The sequence below is a fragment of the Aethalodelphis obliquidens genome, unplaced genomic scaffold (genome assembly GCF_003676395.1).
Source record: "Aethalodelphis obliquidens isolate GAN/ISIS:26980383/991018 unplaced genomic scaffold, ASM367639v1 scaffold58, whole genome shotgun sequence".
In the NCBI taxonomy this organism is placed as follows: Eukaryota; Metazoa; Chordata; class Mammalia; order Artiodactyla; family Delphinidae; genus Aethalodelphis; species Aethalodelphis obliquidens.
The window spans coordinates 1,579,721-1,600,526 of record NW_020838002.1 but is presented as its reverse complement, the minus strand read 5'-3'; the positions used below and the strand labels follow the sequence as shown (position 1 = coordinate 1,600,526).

Here is a 20,806-nt window from a genome sequence, read left to right as displayed (position 1 = left end):
TTTTGTGAGTGTGTATGTATATGCTTCTGTGTGAGATTTTGTCTGTATAGCTTTGCTTCCACCATTTGTCCCAGGGTACTCTCCATCCGTTTTTATGTTTTTTGTGTTTTTTTTTTCCTCTTAATAATTATGTTTTTATTTTGATAACTTTATTATATTTTATCTTACTTTATTTTATTTTACTTTATCTTCTTTCTTTTTTTCCTTCTTCTCTCCTTCCATCACTCCTCCGTCCCTCCCTCCCTCCCTCCTTTCTTTCTTTCGTTCTTTCTTTCTTTCTTTCCTTCTTTCTTTCATCCTTTCTTTCTTTCTACTTCTAGTAACTCTTTCTTTCCACTTTTTCTCCCTTTTCTTCTGAGCTGTGTGGATGAAAGGCTCTTGGTGCTGCAGCCAGGAGTTAGTGTGTGCCTCTGAGGTGGGAGAGCCAACTTCAGGACACGGGTCCACAAGAGACCTCCCAGTTGCACATAATATCAAATGGAGAAAATCTCCCAGAGATCTCCATCTCAACACCAGCACCCAGCTTCACTCAAGGACCATCAAGCTACAGTGCTGGACATCCTATGCCAAACAACTAGGAAGACAGGAACACAACTCCACCCATTAGCAGAGAGGCTGCCCAAAATCATAGTAAGTCAACAGACACCCCAAAACACACCACCAGACGTGGACCTGCCCACCAGAACACAAGATCCAGCCTCATCCACCAGAACACAGGCACTAGTCCCCTCCACCAGGAAGCCTACACAACCCACTGAACCAATCTTAGCCACTGGGGACAGACACCAAAAACAATGGAAACTACGAACTTGCAGCCTGCAAAAGGAAGAGCCCAAACACAGTAAGATAAGCAAAATGAGAAGACAGAAAAACACGCAGCAGAATAAGAAGCAAGATAAAAACTGACCAGACCTAACAAATGAAGAGGAAATAGGCAGTCTACCTGAAAAAGAACTCAGAATAATGATAGTAAAGATGATGCAAAATCTTGGAAATAGAATAGACAAAATGCAAGAAACATTTAACACAGACCTAGAAGAACTAAAGATGAAACAAACAATGCTCAACAACATAATAAATGAAATGAAAAATACTCTAGATGGGATCAATAGCAGAATAACTGAGGCAGAAGAATGGATAAGTGACCTGGAAGATAAAAGAGTGGAAATAACTACTGCAGAGCAGAAAAAAGAGAAAAGAATGAAAAAATTGAGGACAGTTTCAGAGACCATGGGGACAACATTAAACGCACCAACGTTTGAATTATAGGGGTTCCAGAAGAAGAAGAGAAAAAAAAAGGGACAGAAAATATTTGAAGAGATTATAGTTGAAAACTTCCCTAATATGAGAAAGGAAATAGTTAATCAAGTCCAGGAAGCACAGAGTGTCCCATACAGGATAAATCCAAGGAGAAATATGCCAAGACACATATTAATCAAACTGTCAAAAATTAAATACAAATAAAACATATTAAAAGCAGCAAGGGAAAAACAACAAATAACACACAAGGGAATCCCCATAAGGTTAACAGCTGATCTTTCAGCAGAAACGCTGAGAGCCAGAAGGGAGTGGCAGGACATACTGAAAATGATGAAGGAGAAAAACCTGCAACCAAGATTACTCTACCCAGTAAGGATCTCATTCAGATTTGATGGAGAAATTAAAACCTTTACAGACAAGCAAAAGATGAGAGAGTTCAGCACCACCAAACCAGCTCTACAACAACTGCTAAAGGAACTTCTCTAGGCAAGAAACACAAGAGAAGGAAAAGACCTACAATAACAAACCCAAAACAATTAAGAAAATGGGAATAGGAACATACATATTGATAATTACCTTAAATGTAAATGGACTAAATGCTCCCACCAAAAGACACAGATTGGCTGAATAGATACAAAAACAAGACCCATATATTTGCTGTCTACAAGAGACCCACTTCAGACCTAGAGACACATACAGACTGAAAGTAAGGGGATGGAAAAAGATATTCCATGCAAATGGAAACCAAAAGAAAGCTGGAGTAACAATTCTCATATCAGACAAAATAGACTTTAAAAAAAAGACTATTACAAGAGACAAAGAAGGACACTACATAATGATCAAGGGATCGATCCAAGAAGAAGATATAACAATTGTAAATATTTATGCACCCAACATAGGAGCACCTCAATACATAAGGCAAATACTAACAGCCATAAAAGGGGAAATCGACAGTAACACATTCATATTAGGGGACTTTAACACCCCACTTTCACCAATGGACAGATCATCCAAAATGAAAATAAATAAGGAAACACAAGCTTTAAATGATACATTAAACAAGATGGACTTAATTGATATTTATAGGACATTCCATCCAAAAACAACAGAATACATATTTTTCTCTAGTGCTCATGGAATATTCTCCAGGATAGATCATATCTTGGGATCAAATCAAGCCTTGGTAAATTTAAGAAAATTGAAATTGTATCAAGTATCTTTTCCGACCACAATGCTATGAGACTAGATATTAATTACAGGAAAAGATCTGTAAAAAATACAAACACATGGAGGCTAAACAATACACAACTTAATAACCAAGTGATCACTGAATAAATCAAAGAGGAAAACAAAAAATACTTAGAAACAAATGACAATGGAGACACGACGACCCAAAACCTATGGGATGCAGCAAAAGCACTTCTAAGAGAGAAGTTTATAGCAATACACTCCTACCTTAAGAAACAGGAAAGATCTCGAATAAACAACCTAACCTTGCACCTAAAGCAATTAGAGAAAGAAGAACAAAAAAAACCCCAAAGTTAGCAGAAGGAAAGAAATCATAAAAATCAGATCAGAAATAAATGAAAAAGAAATGAAGGAAACGATAGCAAATATCAATAAAACTAAAAGTTGGTTCTTTGAGAAGATAAAGAAAATTGATAAACCATTCACCAGACTCATCAAGAAAAAAAGGGAAGAAGACTCAAATCAATAGAATTAGAAGTGGAAAAGGAGAAGTAACAACTGACAGTGGAGAAAAGCAAAGGATCATGAGAGATTACTACAAGCTACTCTATGCCAATAAAGTGGACAACCTGGAAGAAATGGACAAATGCTTAGAAAGGCACAGACTGCCAAGACTGAATCAGGAAGAAATAGAAAATATGAACAGACCAATCACAAACACTGAAATTGAAACTGTGATTAAAAATCTTCCAACAAACAGAAGTTCAGGACCAGATGGCTTCATAGGCGAATGCTGTCAAACATTTAGAGAAGAGCTAACACCTATCCTTCTCAAACTCTTCCAAAATACAGCAGAAGGAGGAACATTCCCAAACTCATTCTACAAGGCCACCATCACCCTGATACCAAAACCAGACAAGGATGCCACAAAGAAAGAAAACTACAGGCCAAATCACTGATGAACATAGATGCAAAAATCCTCAACAAAATATTAACAAACAGAATCCAACAGCACATTAAAAGTATCATACACCATGATCAAGTGTGGTTTATTCCAGGAATGCAAGGATTCTTCAATATATGCAAATCAATCAATGTGATACACCATATTAACAAATTGAAGGAGAAAAACCATATGATCATCTCAATAGATGCAGAAAAAACTTTTGATGAAATTCAACACCCATTTATGATAAAAACCCTGCAGAAATTAGGCATAGAGGGAACTTTCCTCAACATAATAAAGGCCATATATGACAAGCCCACAGCAAACATCATCCTCAATGGTGAAAAACAGAAAGCATTTACACTAAGATCAGGAAAAAGACAAGGTTGCCTACCCTCACCACTATTATTCAACATAGTGTTGGAAGTTTTAGCCACAGCAATCGGAGAAGAAAAGGAAATAAAAGGAATCCAAATCAGAAAAGAAGAAGTAAAGCTCTCACTATTTGCAGATGACATGATACTATACATAGAGAATCCTAAAGATGCTACCAGAAAACTACTAGAACTAATCAATGAATTTGGTAAAGTAACAGGATACAAAATTAATGCACAGAAATCTCTGGCATTTCTATACACTAATGATGAAAAATCTGAAAGTGTACTCAAGAAAACCCTCCCATTTACCATTGCAACAAAAAGAATAAAATATCTAGGGGTAAACCTACCTAAAGAAACAAAAGTCCTGCAGAAAATTATAAGACACTGATGAAAGAAATTAAAGATGATACAAATAGATGGAGAGATATACCATGTTCTTGGATGGGAAGAATCAACATTGTGAAAATGAATCTACTACCCAAAGCAATCTACAGATTCAATGCAATCCCTATCAAACTACGACTGACATTTTTCCCAGAACTAGAACAAAAAATTTCACAAGTTGTATGGAAACACAGAAGACTCCAAATAGCCAAAGCAATCTTGAGAATGAAAAACAGAGCTGGAGGAATCAGGCTCCCAGACTTCAGACTATACTACAAAGCTACAGTAATCAAGACAATATGGTAGTGGTACAAAAACAGAAAGATAGATCAATGGAACAGGATAGAAAGACCAGAGATATACCCATGCACATATGGTCACCTTATCTTTGATAAAGGAGGCAGGAATGTACAGTGGAGAAAGGATAGCCTCTTCAATAAGAGGTGCTGGGAAAACTGGACAGGTACATGTAAAAGTATGAAACTAGATCACTCCCTAACACCATACACAAAAATAAGCTCAAAATGGATTAAAGACCTAAATGTAAGGCCAGAAACTATCAAACGCTTAGAGGAAAACATAGGCAGAACACTCTATGACATAAATCACAGCAAGATCCTTTTTGACCCACCTCCTAGAGAAATGGAAATAAAAAAAAAAAAAAAACCAAATGGGACGTAATAAACTTCAAAGCTTTTGCACAGCAAAGGAAACCATAAACAAGACCAAAAGACAACCATCAGAATGGGAGAATATATTTGCAAATGGAGCAACTGACAAAGGATTAATTTCAAAAATTTACAAGCAGCTCATGCAGCTCAATAAAAAAAAAATCAAACAACCCAATCCAAAAATGGGCAGAAGACCTAAATAGATATTTCTCCAAAGAAGATATACAGACTGCCAACAAGCACATGAAAGAATGCTCAAGATCATTAATCATTAGAGAAATGCAAATCAAAAGTACAATGAGATATCATCTCACACCAGTCAGAATGGCCATCATCAAAAAATCTAGAAACAATAAATGCTGGAGAGGGTGTGGAGAAAAGGGAACACTCTTGCACTGCTGGTGGGAATGTGAATTGGTTCAGCCACTATGGAGAACAGTATGGAGGTTCCTTAAAAAACTACAAATAGAACTACCATATGACCCAGCAATCCCACTACTGGGCATATACCCTGAGAAAACCAAAATTCAAAAAGAGTCATGTACAAAAATCTTCATTGCAGCTATATTTACAATAGCCAGTACATGGAAGCAACCTAAGTGTCTGTCAATGGATGAATGGATAAAGAATATGTAGCACATACATACAATGGAATATTACTCAGCCATAAAAAGAAACGAAATTGAGCTATTTGTAATGAGGTGGATAGACCTAGAGTCTGTGATATAGAGTGAAGTAAGTCAGAAAGAAAGACAAATACTGTATGCTAACACATATATATGGAATTTAAGGGAAAAAAATGTCATGAAGAACCTAGGGGTAAGGCAGGAATAAAGACACAGACCTACTTGAGAATGGACTTGAGGATATGGGGAGGAGGAAGGGTGAGATGTGACAAAGCTAGAGAGAGGCATGGACATATATACACTAACAAACATGAGGTAGATAGCTAATGGGAAGCCACCGCATAGCACAGGGAAATCAGCTTGGTGTTTTGTGACCGCCTGGAGGGGTGGGATAGGGAAGGTGGGGGGGAGGGAGATGCAAGCGGGAAGAGATATGGGAACATATGTATATATATAACTGATTCATTTTGTTGTGAAGCAGAAACTAACACACCATTGTAAAGCAATTATACTCCAATAAAGATGTTAAAAAAAAGATTAATATAAAATGTAATTTCTAAAAAGTGTGATAAGTGCTTTCTATGATATAGGAATGTACCCAGTGTTTTGGCAGGGGTTTCTTTTATCATTCAAATTCTTTTCAATCTTATTAATTCCTTTTTTCTCATTGAAAGTCACATTTATATTTCCTTGTCTTAATGCTCTCCCATAACCTTTCTGTGTCTCTTGCCTTTCTTGACAAGAGTTGATTTTTTTTTATTTTTCTGTCCTCCTCAAGGTTCTAATACCATGAACTTCATCCACTGTTTCAGGATATCCTGGCTTTAACTTCAAATAAAAGAAGAGTCAACAGAAAATCTCTCAATGTCCAAACCACACACATAAAAATATTTTATCTGTACCAATTCTTCCTCCTATTTTAGAGGCTACTTCTTTATGATTGTCTTTCATTCTAAAGCTCAGCTTCTTGGAACATCAAAACACACTCATTCTTTGGATTTTCTAACCTCTCATTGACTCATCCATTCACAATATTGTTTTAACCCTGAAAAGTTCACAAATAAAGGTTAACAATGAGGCTTCTTAATCATCAAATCCACTGGAAATTTTTCAATTCCTCTCATAACTTCTTTCCTTCATTTTCACTAAGATATGTGATCTCAAATTTAATCGCCTGTTCCTAATTCCTCAATCATATTCTCTTCTTCCATCTCCTACCTCTTAAATGTTAATATCCCTAAATAGGTATTATTTGATCATTTTTCTTCTCATTTCGTATACATGTTCTGACTGATCCCATCTGCCTGTAATTCTACCTCTTTAATCAAATGACTTACAAATGTATTACTTAAAAAGAGATTTCTGAGTTCAGGACTTTATGTTCAGTTTTCTACTGGACATCTCCACTTGGAGGGACTCAGTGGACTATCAAACACAATATGATCAAACAGAAATTATTGTCATCCTCCACCTCAAATTGTCTATTTCCCCCTTTCAATAAGTAGTCATCATCATATTTCAGTTAGTAGGAACAAGTCCCCCCCTTCATCTGCCCCCAGCATTGAATTGTTCACTGAGTATAATTGTATATTCTTTGAATATTCACTGAGATTATGAATCTATCAATTTCTTTATGTAATTATTTCTACTTCTCTAAAACAGGACTTTATCCTCTTTCTTTTCTTGGACTATTTAACAGTCTCCAAAATGGTCTCCTTATCTTCAATCACATTCCACTCTGATGCTCCCTCTATATACCTGTCAGAGTGATATTTCTAAACTCTGAAGCATACAATATGATACTCTTTCAAATCTCGAGGACTCCTGATAACTTCAGGAGGAATTCCAAAATTCTTAGCACATATTGCAAACTGCATCTTAGTTTGATCCTCTGCCAGCTTTCCAGTCATAAGCTTCTGCCATAATCCTACATGCAAGCATCCCTTAGACCCATCCTCATGGAATTATCTGTGATTCTTGGAGCATAGCATAATTATTCATGCTCCTGTGACTTATCAGTTATTTCCTGCCTGCTTGGAAAACCATCTCCACTTGATCTTCCTGAGTACCTTATTCTCTTTGGAAAAAAAATAAGTTAAAAATTAAAGCTTGAATAGAATTTAGGGACTTCCCTAGCAGTCCAGTGGTTAAGACACCCCATTCCCAATGCAGGAGCAGGAGTTCCATCCCAGGTCATGAAACTAAGATCCCGCATGCCGTACAGTGTGGCAAAAAAAAAAATAGAATTTAGTATTAATTGCACAGTGGTACTTATTCTAATCATCTAAATATTATTTGCATGTTACAGATTATATAAACCACAAATTTCTCTGTGTTCTATAAATTTGTGATGCTAAATGATTTATTATTTGCAGGCATTCATAGTTAAAGCTTTGGGGGCTGAAAAACTTGGTATAAGTCTGTTTTCTGCCTTTTACTTGTTTTGTGAAACTAAGAAAGTCATTTAACATTTTAAGCTTGTTTTCTCAGTTATTAATTGTGTAAATAGTATGGTGTTTTTTGGGAATGTAGCTATCTATTTCTCTCTTCTCATAATTCCACTGAGGGAAGGAAACATGACCTTTACTTTCAATGGGGGGAGGGAGGAAGGAAATCACAGGAGAAACACATGCAGCTACTCTCTGCCTCTTCGATTATTCTTCCTCACAGAGGAGAGTCTATCTCATTAGAAAATTTGAAGAAGTAAATGTCTGCCCAGTTCAGTTCCTTCTTTTCTCTTCAGAGTCATCTTTTCTCCAGGAAACACATGATCTAGTCTGCTGTCTGTTATGTTGTAAACATAATGGGGAAAGCATTGCTACTTTGGGGAGAGTGTTTGTGTTGTCCAGCTCATCCAGTACCTGGCAGAGAAGGTTGTTTACAATGAAGTGAAGCATTCACTATTTCTTCTGGCTACAAATCTAAAGTACCATTATTCAATAATTTTTATCAATATTAAAAATGAGAGTTTGTTTTCCATCTGCCCTAGTCCTGCATACTATATCTCATTTGATTCTGAGCTTGAGAAGAACATTGTGATATTGTTGATTAATTACCCCAGTAGTGCTGACTACAGTTCTTATTACCTGGGAAGATGTGGTTAAATGCCTAGCATGAGGTGTAAAACATCCTAAATGCTCAATTAATATTAGTTATTATTATTGAATATAATTGGGCCACATTCACATGGGTTACATTTTTTTTTAACAGTGGAACACACTTTTGATATGATCATGGAAGGATTACATTTATTTTAGCAATAATAACACCTCTCAAGAAGACATTAATTTCATTTTGTGATGACAATCTGTATTTTGAACTAGCCAAATCCCAGATGATTGATGTCTTATGGACAAAATATTAAGACAGTGGACTCAAGGACATATTGTTATGTGGATAATTTGACATCATGGAAGAGGCACAATCCTGAATCTCCACCTTTGGGATAGGATATAATTAGTTTCATTTATTCCTGAAATCAATATTTCTGTATTTCTTAATTGGGATCTGCCTTTTAGAGGCACATTTGCATTTTAGTATCTCTTCATCTTATTCTTTGATTTTTTTTTTTCTGTTAACCCAAACTTGGAGATATTTTTTCATTCAGTACCATGAATATCAAGTGTCTCTGGCAGTTATTGCTTTTAAGCAGCTTTTCCTATAATCACCATCACAAGCAGTAAACTCATAAAAGTTGTCAAAATGATGGATGCCTCTCCCCAATGACCCTTGATGCCTCCAACATACTGAGCTCTGTGGAGATGGAAAATGAGGAATCACACGTAAAACAATCTGGAGCAAGAGTGAAGCACAATCATTCTGACCAAAAACTTAAAAGCTCTTTCATTTAAGAAAACAAACTTGAAAGAAAGAAAGAAAGGGAAGATAATACATGTTATTTCTAAGTAAACACCATTTGGATGGTCCTTTATATAAAGAGGCACTATGCTCTGAGGCCAAGGTAACACAAGAGAAGGAAAAGAAGGATGGAAATGAGCATTGTCATTGCTCTCTACTATTTGAAGGACACATACTCATCACAATCACCCTACAACATATGTATTATTCCTCCCTTTTCTTTTTAATATATGATGATACAGAGCACAAAAAAAAATTAAGCAACTTTCCAAAAGTCATTAGCAAATAGATATCAGGAACAGAATTTAAAACCAAAGTATCTAATTTCCAAGCTAGTTATCAGGATTGAATTAATTAACATTTGTAAACACCCAAAACACAAATTTTCTGGCACATACTCTGTGTTCACAGAATTGTAGTATTATCATTGTTATTATACCATTCATTGCCTGCAACATTTGAGAACGCCTCAAATTTGGGACCTGTTACCATGATGCTTAGCAAACATTTGAGGAACTTGTACTCTGTGCCAGAAAATTAGTGTCTAAAATAAGTTTCTTGCCCCTCATGTAGTTTACAATGCAGTGGGCAACATGAACACTTTACAAGAAAACAAACAAATGTATAGTAAAAAATCAGGACCAATCTTTGGCTCAGGTCTTCATTACCATGTAAACAAACTCATTTTAACATTGAATATATATTCTCCCTGCTCACACAGGATTTTAATCTCTGACAAATCCCCTATCTCTCCCTGACATGTCTGAGAATACCAAAGGGTTATTCACTAATGTTTTTGAACAATATGAATTTGTTTGTTGTTGCCACTTTCCTACCAGGTTTGTATTATTTCTCCACCATATCCCCCAGACATTGTCTAAACCACTGAAGTTCCTGTTCTCATAGATCACCAGCCTCATGGGGGTATAGCCTCCAATGGGCCTTCAAAGCTGCAGACCACTTTTTGACTGTAATGACAATATGTTACTTTGGTCTTAACTGAGCCAGAGACAAATCTCTGTTCTCATCAGATTTGGTAAACATACACCTTTTTTCATGGAACTGGTCAGGACCCAGAGCCATATCCTCCCTCTTTTGTCCTTATTTATCCAACATTCTTGGCACTTGGATCTCTAGTATCCACATATTGCATAAGACTGACCTAGAGTAGACTTCACAGTAAATATTTAGTGAATAAATTTTCTGTGTTTAGGGAAAAAATAGAAAATGAGAAATATAGACATGTTTGGAACAGTTACAGTGGTGGATATGAATAGTCTTTTCAAATTCTTTTAGAAGTCCAATTGCTGACTCACTGTAGAGAAAAATGTTGATTACCTGTGAGTCTTTTGGAGATTTTCACTGTGTAAAGATTAGTTTGTACCATAAAAGTGGAAATGTATATCTTCTTTAAGTATCTTAAAGCTATAGGATTATGTGAGAGGTTATGACCTGCAATTGTAATTATGGTTGTCATCAATCATCCTGGAAAAAGGAGGCCAGCAACTATAAATACTTCATGGGATGTAATGGTTTTAAAATGACTTTTAGAAGACTTATTCAAAGGAAAGGAAGTAGAATGCTAATTTTAAAAAGTGATTTTAAAAAAAGGATATAGAAATGCCCATTATTAACCTGGTTGTTTAATCTCAAAAATTATACCATAATTATCTGGCTATTCCTAATGTTTTCAACTCTAAAAATACCACACCATTCCAATGAACTCAGCTTGTGTTTGAACTAGTGGGGGCTAAAACTAATGATAAATGCTAAGCTATAAGTCAAGTCCCTTTCCTGTCCTCCAAAGATTATAGGGTGAAATGTAAAACTGTAAAACTTTCACATTTATTTATCAGTATTCCTCTTCTGGCAGTTAACATTTTGTATTTTATATATTATGTTTACTTTTTATCTCTCCTTTAACTGTAAGCAACACAATATAGCACACAAGGGAAAAAGAAAGAGTTTTAGGAGTTAGTTCTGGCTCCATGTCTACCAAACGTACAAACTCATATGAGTTATTCAGTTTGTTCACCTGTCAAATAAGAACACGTTTCCTCATCACAGTGCTGTGAGAATACAATGAATAAGCAATATATGTGAAAAAACAAAACATCATATCTGGTTAAAATAGGTATTTTTAAAATCTGTCCCCTTTCTCTATATTGGCGCCTAGAGGAAAATATGTGTATCTGATTTATATTACAGTTATCATTAACAGCAGCCCTGTGACTTGGAAGTATCTGGCACCAGTAATATTTATAGAATGAAAAAAAAATGAGGAAATAAACAAACTACTTCCTGAAATTCAAGAAAGGTTAAAGGCATTGTTATCTTCAGAATTCTCTGATTTAGAGGTGCAATTTAAATTCATGGAATTTGAGTCATTTTACCACATGTAAAAACTTTACATAAGAGCATTATTTTATGAACTTCAGATAAAGTGGTGCACAAAAAATTTTATGAACTTCAGATAAAATGGTGCACAAAAAATTAAATTAATTGTTTTTCCATGTTCTATGGGTGTCTTGGGTGATCTATTTCCATTGATTTAATATAAAGAAAAAAATCATCAGAAGGTGACAACATTTTTTTCAAAACTCTTTGAACTAAGTATGGTAAGTTATCCCATAGCAAAATAACTTTAACATTTGAATAATGTAATTGGCCCAAACTATTCACCTATATACATCAAAACAGCAGTTTTCTGGAAATACCATATTTATATACACAAGGGATGTTGGTCAATTATATAGGTGAAAGAGTCGTTCAAGTCAATTTCTAATATACACAGTTGAAATGTTACTTTATCTGGAGACATTATGCAATATGAATTATTCAGTAGACGCTATATACATATTTTTACATTTTCTATAAGCATTTTTACTGTCATTTTAAATGATTTTTTTAGTCACAATTTTACTAGTACAAGAAATCTCATAAAACAAACTATTAAAAAGGTGACTACACCTGCTTATAACTTGTTTATATACTAAAAAGACCATTACATTCTAGTGTTACTTATTTCAAGTAGTAATAACAGCATATAGTAACAGTGAAGATCCTTATTCTTCCTTTTGTAGATGGCTCCTTTTTTTTATGTATTTGTGTAATGTATACTGTAGAAGATAAGACTACCTCTCTGATATTCAAGTTAACCCTAAAAAGTTACCTTTTAATTAGCTTATCAGAAATACCAACTTCCATATAGGTACATTTGATGATATAACCACAATCAAGACAATTTTAATATTCCAAATTAATCTTATTCAGGACAACAAAAATGACCTATTCTGAATTCCATGCTAAATGCTAGGAAAGTGAAGATGAATATAATATAAACTCTGCTCTCAAGTATCTCACAGAACTTATAGTATATCGGATATATATTACAACCAGCAAACCTAATTATTGATTCTATATGAAAGAATAAAATCATTGAAAAATTGTAATGTAATTTAGCACAATATGTTTTTTAAATCCTAAAAATTTGTAAAGGGTAGTTATTCCTCTACAAAACAGAATCTTCCATGAGTAGTAAGTTAAAATAATTTAATAGACATCTATGTTGGTTGAGGGGAAAAAGATGGGGGATTTGGGGTTTTCTCCTTCACAGCATACCATTTTAGGGAAATATAGAATCTAGTTTACTGTTTTGTGCTCTAAAGGTAGTTACAATTACCTGAAGTAAAGGACCTGTACTGGAAATAATTTCCAGGTGCAAATGCTGATTAACAAAAAGGACAGAAAGTTTAAAATGAGGTTCCTCTCCTGATGCTATGACCATTCTCTTCTGAGAGCTTTTGAAATGCTTGGTTCCTACAACCACATGCCTTATAGAAGTCTTCCTTGAGTTTTGGAAGTGGAGGACAGAGAAGTATAATGAAAGGTATATTATTCTCTCTTTTAAGGTTAAAAAAAAATGGCTCACAGTACACAGGTCATTGAAAATACCAGGAAAATGAACAACTGACTTTGGCTGAAAAAGGAACATGATAAAATAGAAAAGACCTTTGAAAGTCAGACCCTCATTTTGCTAGACCTTCATTTTTGCATACATTTCAAGAATATAAAGGAAACTCTCCAAACAGAGAAATGGAGGCAAAAAGAAGGCAAAAGCAAACTCAATCAGTACCTACTTTTTATAGTGAACCCAGGTTTAAGGATGTCAGAATGGTAATGGAAGCTGCTTCATTACATGCTGGAAGAGAAGCTGGTGTGAACACGTGGAAGTTCCTTCTACAGGACGTTTTTAGAAATAATTTTCAGCAAAGACCGCATCAAAAAGAGTAGCTCGTTCAAGCTAAATACTGTGTTTGGAGTTGTTATGGTTATATTTGTGAAAAATAATCATAGACAGTCTACTGTATATGAAAATGAGGCAGTTTTGTCAGTAATCTGCTTGAAGCATGGAAAACAGGCAGCTTTTAGAAATAAGTACTGTATTCTGGGAAGTGCTCTGTGTAAATCAAGAGGCATATGTTCCTGAAATCTTCCTGAACAGACACATACACATATACAGCTAAACTGTAAATCACTGACATTTGTGGGGTACTTACTATGTACCAGTGACTATTCTGATTTTTCATGAATTAAACCATTTCAATCTCAATACAGCCATATGAAATAAGTTGTTACTATCTTCACCTAGTAAATGATGGAAGCAGAAGTTTTATCTAGATGAACTTGCTTTAGAATATATATATATGTACACATAGGTACAGAATGTAACTAAAAATACACACACACTAGAGTATAACATTCTAGATATTTATTAGGAATCAATAACTTTGAAGAGAAAGGAGGGTCAGTGGGAACAATCAGAGATAAAAGAATTGCCATTCAGACCCTGCCAATTCGGCAAGGAGCTTTGGAGTATAATAATGTCCTGTATCTGGTCAAAATGACTGAGACTTTATACCCCCACCTTGCTCGGTTACTGGTTCTGGCCTGCATGATTTTGGGTGGAGCGAATCTCTGCAACTGAAGTAAACCCAGGACAACTGGAGACTGCTGATGCATTGCTCATGACTGGGCTACAAATTCTTCCTTGAAGAGGAATCCGGGAGACACATCTATATGTCTACATGTCTACACCCCACCACATGCATGCACACACACACACATACTCACATATACACACTGTGAATGTCTATGTAGATGTATGGATATACATATATATGTATATATGGATATACACACACACACACACACACACACATATATATATATATATGATTTATAAACATACAAAGCATTTGGTAGAATTATATATACTTTTTGAAATCTGCCTATCATTTTGTCCTTGGAAAACCACCTCTCCCCAAATTCATGAAGTTTTTAAGAAGCTGACAATCAATTACATGAGACAGAAAGTTATATTACAATAAACATTGATAACTGCTACAGTGTACAAACTTCTGAATCAAACTTATGTAAAATCCAATACAGATATTCATGGTTGGTGAGTGGCCTACTGGGCCACTTAATTCAGGAATTAAGGCTTCTTTCTAGTTTCTCAAAATTGTCTCTAGTCAGCTGGTGGATAAAAAAGAGAGTAGAGTAGTGTTTGGTAAGTTTATGTGAATGAGGATTGGAAGAGAGGGACTTTGCTTCCATTGACCAAAACTCAATCACTTGTCCACACATAAATGGAAGGGAAGCTTGAATATATAATTTAGCTCTGCATCCCTCACCAAAGGAAAAAGCGTTTGTTGAAAATAGTAATTTCTGCCAAAGTAGGGTGATTCCAACCTGATCAATATTAGTGTCCTATCTCCTGAATTACAGTGATTGGTCCAAGAGGTGAGACTATAACTCAATCAGTCAATCAGCTGATTGCTAACAATCTATCAAATGTAGGAACAAAGACTATTAATCTCCCTTCAATTGCTAAGTTTCATATATATGAAATTACACAACCAAGTGTCTATCTTCCCCAGACACATGGAGGAATTCTATCTACAGTCAGAGAGCAAAAGCCCAACATACAGGAGAAATTTAAATAGAGAGGTACAAAGAGAAATTGGAAAATTGATAAATGCCCCCAATGACGTTTATTGAGCCCCTTGAATCCAGCCATTTTTAAGACACAATGGTATCTCAGTTACATAAGTCAATAAGTTGCCTCATCTCCTGAAGCAAGTTGATTTGGGTTTCTGTCATTTGTCAACATAAAGGAACTTCATACATATTTCTACCAAGGTTGTAATTTCAAGATAGTAGAAAAATATTGGTAGTACATTGGTAACTTTCTACAATCTTGAAAAGTTCTAAAACAGAGAAAATCTTCTGCCAAATTTTCCCCTTCTACTCAGGTTCAGAGAAGCCAGTTCTTTGTGAAATAGAGTCTACTGCTGTTCTTCCCTTTCTTTAATTTGGTACAAGCAAAACAGGACAAAACATAGTGAGATATAAAATTGAGACCCAGGAAAAGTCATGAAAAATTTAGAAGACTGAATGAACCACGACTTTCTCAAATATGCTATACACTGAAAAAGAAAAGTATCAATCACCCCTATTTTAATGCCATTCATTAGGAAGCAGACTCTATTGGAAATCAGAGTCCATTTGCTATTCTATTCCAGTCTATTGTTAAATTTTCCTGAAGGCAGAGACTAACATAAAAGGGTTTCAACAGGAGGCTGGGCAGAAGACCGGGTTGAACACTAAGACCTATTGTTAAGATAGATATCCTTAATGTGGGCTCCAGATAAAAAAAGACTAACAATGTTTTTACTCTTTGTTACTAGCTCATAGTATTCTCATTAAGCAATCTAACTGGTGTTTACTGGAGTTGTGAGTGGCTCCTTTTGTGAGAGAAATCCCAGGACTGTTCAGCAGTCTATGACAATTTCCAAACTATATAACCATGACATCAGAAAGTAGTGAAGCTACACAAAAAGTAATCCTCATATACTTCCTGTCAACCATGATGATGACCAACAAGAAATATGGGAGTTCCTTCTAGTATGTGGGATCTTTGACTGCCAGATTGGCTGACCAAGGAACTTACTCTAATGGTAAGGCAGACTAAATAGACTAACAATCGCTGTGTGATTGTTTTATGTCTTCCATTTTCTGTAAGGGAGTCTGCATTGTATTTGTCTTGACTTAATGCACTTCGAATATGTTAGAGAAAGTTAGATTTATGATTTGGCCATAGGTTGAATAATATGATGATCTACAGTTGAATCTGACCAAGAGAAATTTACCCTAGATTCAGAGATTCTAAACATGGGACTAGAGAAAAAATATGACTTTGAATTGTCCACTTTAGGGAAGAGCTGAGTACATTTGGATTAACTTCACAGTAAGCATATGTATTTTTAAATTATGTGAAAAGGAAGAGGATGTCTATATTTTTATGGCCAAATGGTGGTATATAGTGCAGATGCAGTATTTATTTCCTTTCCAGCATTCCTTTGGGGAACTCTGTACATTCTCGACAGTTTTCTTAGTATAGTCAGTATAGTCAGTTATGGTGATCAGGCCCTGGACCCTTATGGTACATGATATAATGTACCATGCTCAATATTAATATACCATTTCCCTGGTAACAATTAATATGCCATTTCCCTGGTAACAATGACTGATCTAAGATATAGGAAAATTAATCAAGTGGAACTATTAAAGAGGGAATGAGGCCAAGACACAGGGGTAAGCATAACCAAGAGATAAAGAATACAATGGTGCAAAATCCACTGTTTTTAAATACTGTGCTTCTAAACACTGTGATTCTTGAGGTCAATATATTACTGGATTTTCCTGTTTCATTTAGCAGTCAATTATCTTTTTTCCTCAGCTAACTGGAGTTGGGTTTCTTTCAACTGCAATTGAAAGAACTCTAATTAATATAGAGATATACATATATCCATACATATAAACATACATTTAGCACATGCTAATATAGCATAGGGGTTTAGAGTATGTACTTTGGAGTCAGACTATCCTGAATTCTAATGCCAGTTCTGTTCTTAACCATAGTGCTTACAATGTAGAAGGTAATTAATACATCATTATCATTTTATTCACATAAATTCTAATATGCATACTCATATATATTCTCACCTCTTGCTTGAGTAATGCTTAATTCATTTTCAAAGAATATTAAAATTACTCCTCTTTTCAAAATGTGTCTCTGAAAGTTGGTATTGTGAGATTCTAAGTTTTAAGCCTCTCCATCTCCTCACCACTCAAAAAGTCTAGGATATTGTGATAAATGAGCTAAGTGAATGGTGGATGCCATTTTCCTGGGACACAAAAAGGAGATGCTTGCAAAGTAACTCACAAAAGCAAATATCCTTATTTCCACTGACAGTTTTGGGATGCTTTACAACTGAGCAGAACAAAGTTTGGTTTGTTTTTAAATTAATAAATTTAATTTTGTTTTAAACAAAATTGATAATAGAGAGTCTCCCAGGCTCAGATTCAAAAGGTCTAGACTCATCTCTATCAAGCCTAAGGTATGTTATAGAACCTCTCTTAAATGTTGCTCAATCATTTATAAAGTGGGAATAATATCTGACTTGCAGATTGTCAAAATCACCGAAAATAAAACGGAATGGGGAGAGTGGAGATCAAGATGATGGAATACACGAACATGAAACTCACCTCTTCCCACAAATAATCAAAATACATATATATATATATATATATATATATATATAGAACAATTCTCACAGAATCAGGACAGGACATGAACCCTTGGGAGGGAACTGTGAAAGAAGAAAGATTCCCTCACCTTGGGAACAACTGGGACAGATAAGGGGTTTCAGGGGATCAGAGGAGAGTGAAGAAACTGGCTTGTGTCAGGCAGGACAGAGAGAGGCCAACTCAGATGGTCCTGGCCTTCTTGCTGCACGTCCCAACCAAAGACATACACCTGATGGTGTTCATGGTTTGTAGGTGCTGCAGCTCAGGCTTCAGTGGACAGATCTTGAGAGAGGACTCAACTTGGCTGCATGGAGACAACCTGAAGGGCCTGGAATGTCATTGGGCTGCAACAGGGGTTGTGTGCCTGATGGAGTCTGGGTCCACCATAGTACCCCATTGTCCACATTTGCATGAAAGGGGACATGACTCTGCTATAGCAGCCTCATTCTCAGCATGCTCAGAGCAGGCACAGCTCTGCTTCCAGGAGCTCTGGAGTGCACAAGTGCTGATAGGTTTCCTACATGTAGAGGCAGGGCTGAAATCTGAGCCAATTCCAGGTGACTGCAGGAATTCTGCAGATTTACAGGCAGCTTTGTGAGTGCAGAGCCTGAAGGACATCTGAACAGATTACTGGTGCTCCTGTAGCTGGGACAAGCCTGGCATCAGCAGCAGTGGGCTTTGCAGGTGTGTGCATGCAGAGGTGGGGCTGGGGTCTGGGCTATTTCCAGTGCTCTCACAGAGGGCCCAGGTGCATACTACAGTGGGTGCTGGTGGATTTGCACCAGCAGATTTACACTGGTGGCTTTTTAAGCACAATGCCTGGCTGATTGCCTGTATTCCTACAACAGAGGCAGGACTGAAGGCAGTGCCAACAACAGTGTTCTTTGTGAGTACACACAATGGGTGACACATGACATCACAGAGTTTACTTCCCCCCAGTGAACAGCTCCTTCAGAGGAATACTCAGTGTCACCTTTCCCAGCAGGAATGTTCCAGTCCTGCCTACCTCATGCTGTATCTTAAAACTGGATCTAAGGGCTTTACTCAAACAATTGGGAAGGAGAACCTGCCTCTGACAGGGTTGTTACAACCACAGAGAAAAGAGGAGACCCTGTCCAAAATCAGGCTCTGATCACCAAGGCACAAATCACACCCCCTATCAAGGGGATAACAACAAGCACAAACTGAGAAAAGACGTGACAAGCATCCATACCAAAAACAGGCCTTGCATTAGACTCACACAGATTACACAGGGAAGCTTCCACATAAAAACAACTCTTTGAGACCACAGTAGATAACTCATTCTCCTAAACTCATAGTCACAAAATTTTAAGTAAAATGAATAAGCAGAAAAATTGTTCTCAATTAAAAGAGCAAGAGAATTCCCCTGAAAAAACAAACAACAGAAAAGACCTCTCCTGTCTACTAGACCTGGAATTCAAAAAGGAGGTAATAAAAATACTCAAAGAAATAAGAAAGGCTATCAATAGAAATGCAGATCACTGTAACAAGGAATTAGAAACTAAAAAGAGGGACCAAACAAAATTAGAAAACTCAATTGCTGAGGTGGATACCAAGATGAAGGCAATAAATAGCAAACTAAATAATGCAGAAGAATGAATAAGTGATCTGAAAGACAGAATGATAGAAATCACCCAATCAGAACAGCATACAGAAAGACAAATAAAAAATAATAATACAAGCACTATATTAGAACTATGGGATAATATAAAGTGTGCCAATGTATGCATAATTCCAAAAGAAGAGGAGGGGGTCAAAAATGTGTTTGAGGAAATTATAGCCAAAAACTTCCCAAAGCTAAAGATGGAAACATATGTCCAGATACAAGAACACAAAGGGTCCAAACAAGATGAACCCAAACAGACCCAAACAAAGACACATTATAATTAAAATGGCAAAAGTTAAAGAGAGGATTTTAAAGGCAGCAAGAGAAAAACAGAGCTAGTAACAAGGGGTTCCCCATAAGGCTATCAACTGATTTCTCTACAGAAATGCTGCAGGCCAGAAGGGAGTGACAAGATATATTCAAAGTCCTGAAAGGGGAAAATCCTGAAACCTAGGACATTCTACCCAGCAAGACTAACATTTAGAATAGAAAGAGAGATAAAAAATTTCTGAGACAAGCAAAAACTAAAAGAATACAACAATGCTAAACCTATCTTAAAAGAAATACTGAAAGGTCTTCTCTAAATAGAAAAAAAAAACAAGAATCTATAGGAAAGAGAGAAACACAATAGGAAAAGCAAATATGTAAATGGGTTATAGATGACTTAAAGAAGTCAGTACATAGATTTAAAAAAAAATCAACCAAAAAAAATTCTGTGAAAGTGATTATAACTACAATGAAGAGCAAACTGATAAACATTAAGATGTAAAAAGGACATCAAACTTATAAAATGTGGGAGAAAAGAGTAAGAAAATGTATGTTTTTTTAGAATGTATTTGATCTTATATGACTACAAGTCTAAAGGAAGTAGATATAGTAATGGGTTAACCTACTTGACAAAATGGTAACCACAAATCAAAAATATACAATAGATTTACAAAAAAACAAAAAGAAGATAGCTTAAAAGAAATATAATTCATTTGTTATATAAAAGAAAACCACAAAGGAAAAAAAAGAAAGAAACAAAGAAGAAATACAAAATCAACTGGAAAACAAGGTTTAAAATGGCAATAAATACACACCTATCAATAATTACCTTAAATGTCAATGGACTAAATGCTCCAATCAAAAGACACAGAGTAGAAGATTGGATAATAAACAAAAGCCTACAATATGCTGCCTATAAGAGACCCACTTTAGGGTGAAGAACA

General features: G+C 35.7%; 1 long non-coding RNA gene across 1 annotated transcript; it reads left to right on the top strand.

Annotated features, from left to right (window-relative positions):
• Nucleotides 1-1,683: 1,683 nt before the first annotated feature.
• LOC113609793 (uncharacterized) lies at nt 1,684-19,652 on the top strand. The gene is made up of 3 exons (XR_003428793.1): nt 1,684-1,694; nt 5,561-5,564; nt 19,547-19,652. It is a non-coding gene; the product is annotated as an uncharacterized LOC113609793 (long non-coding RNA).
• Nucleotides 19,653-20,806: the final 1,154 nt, after the last annotated feature.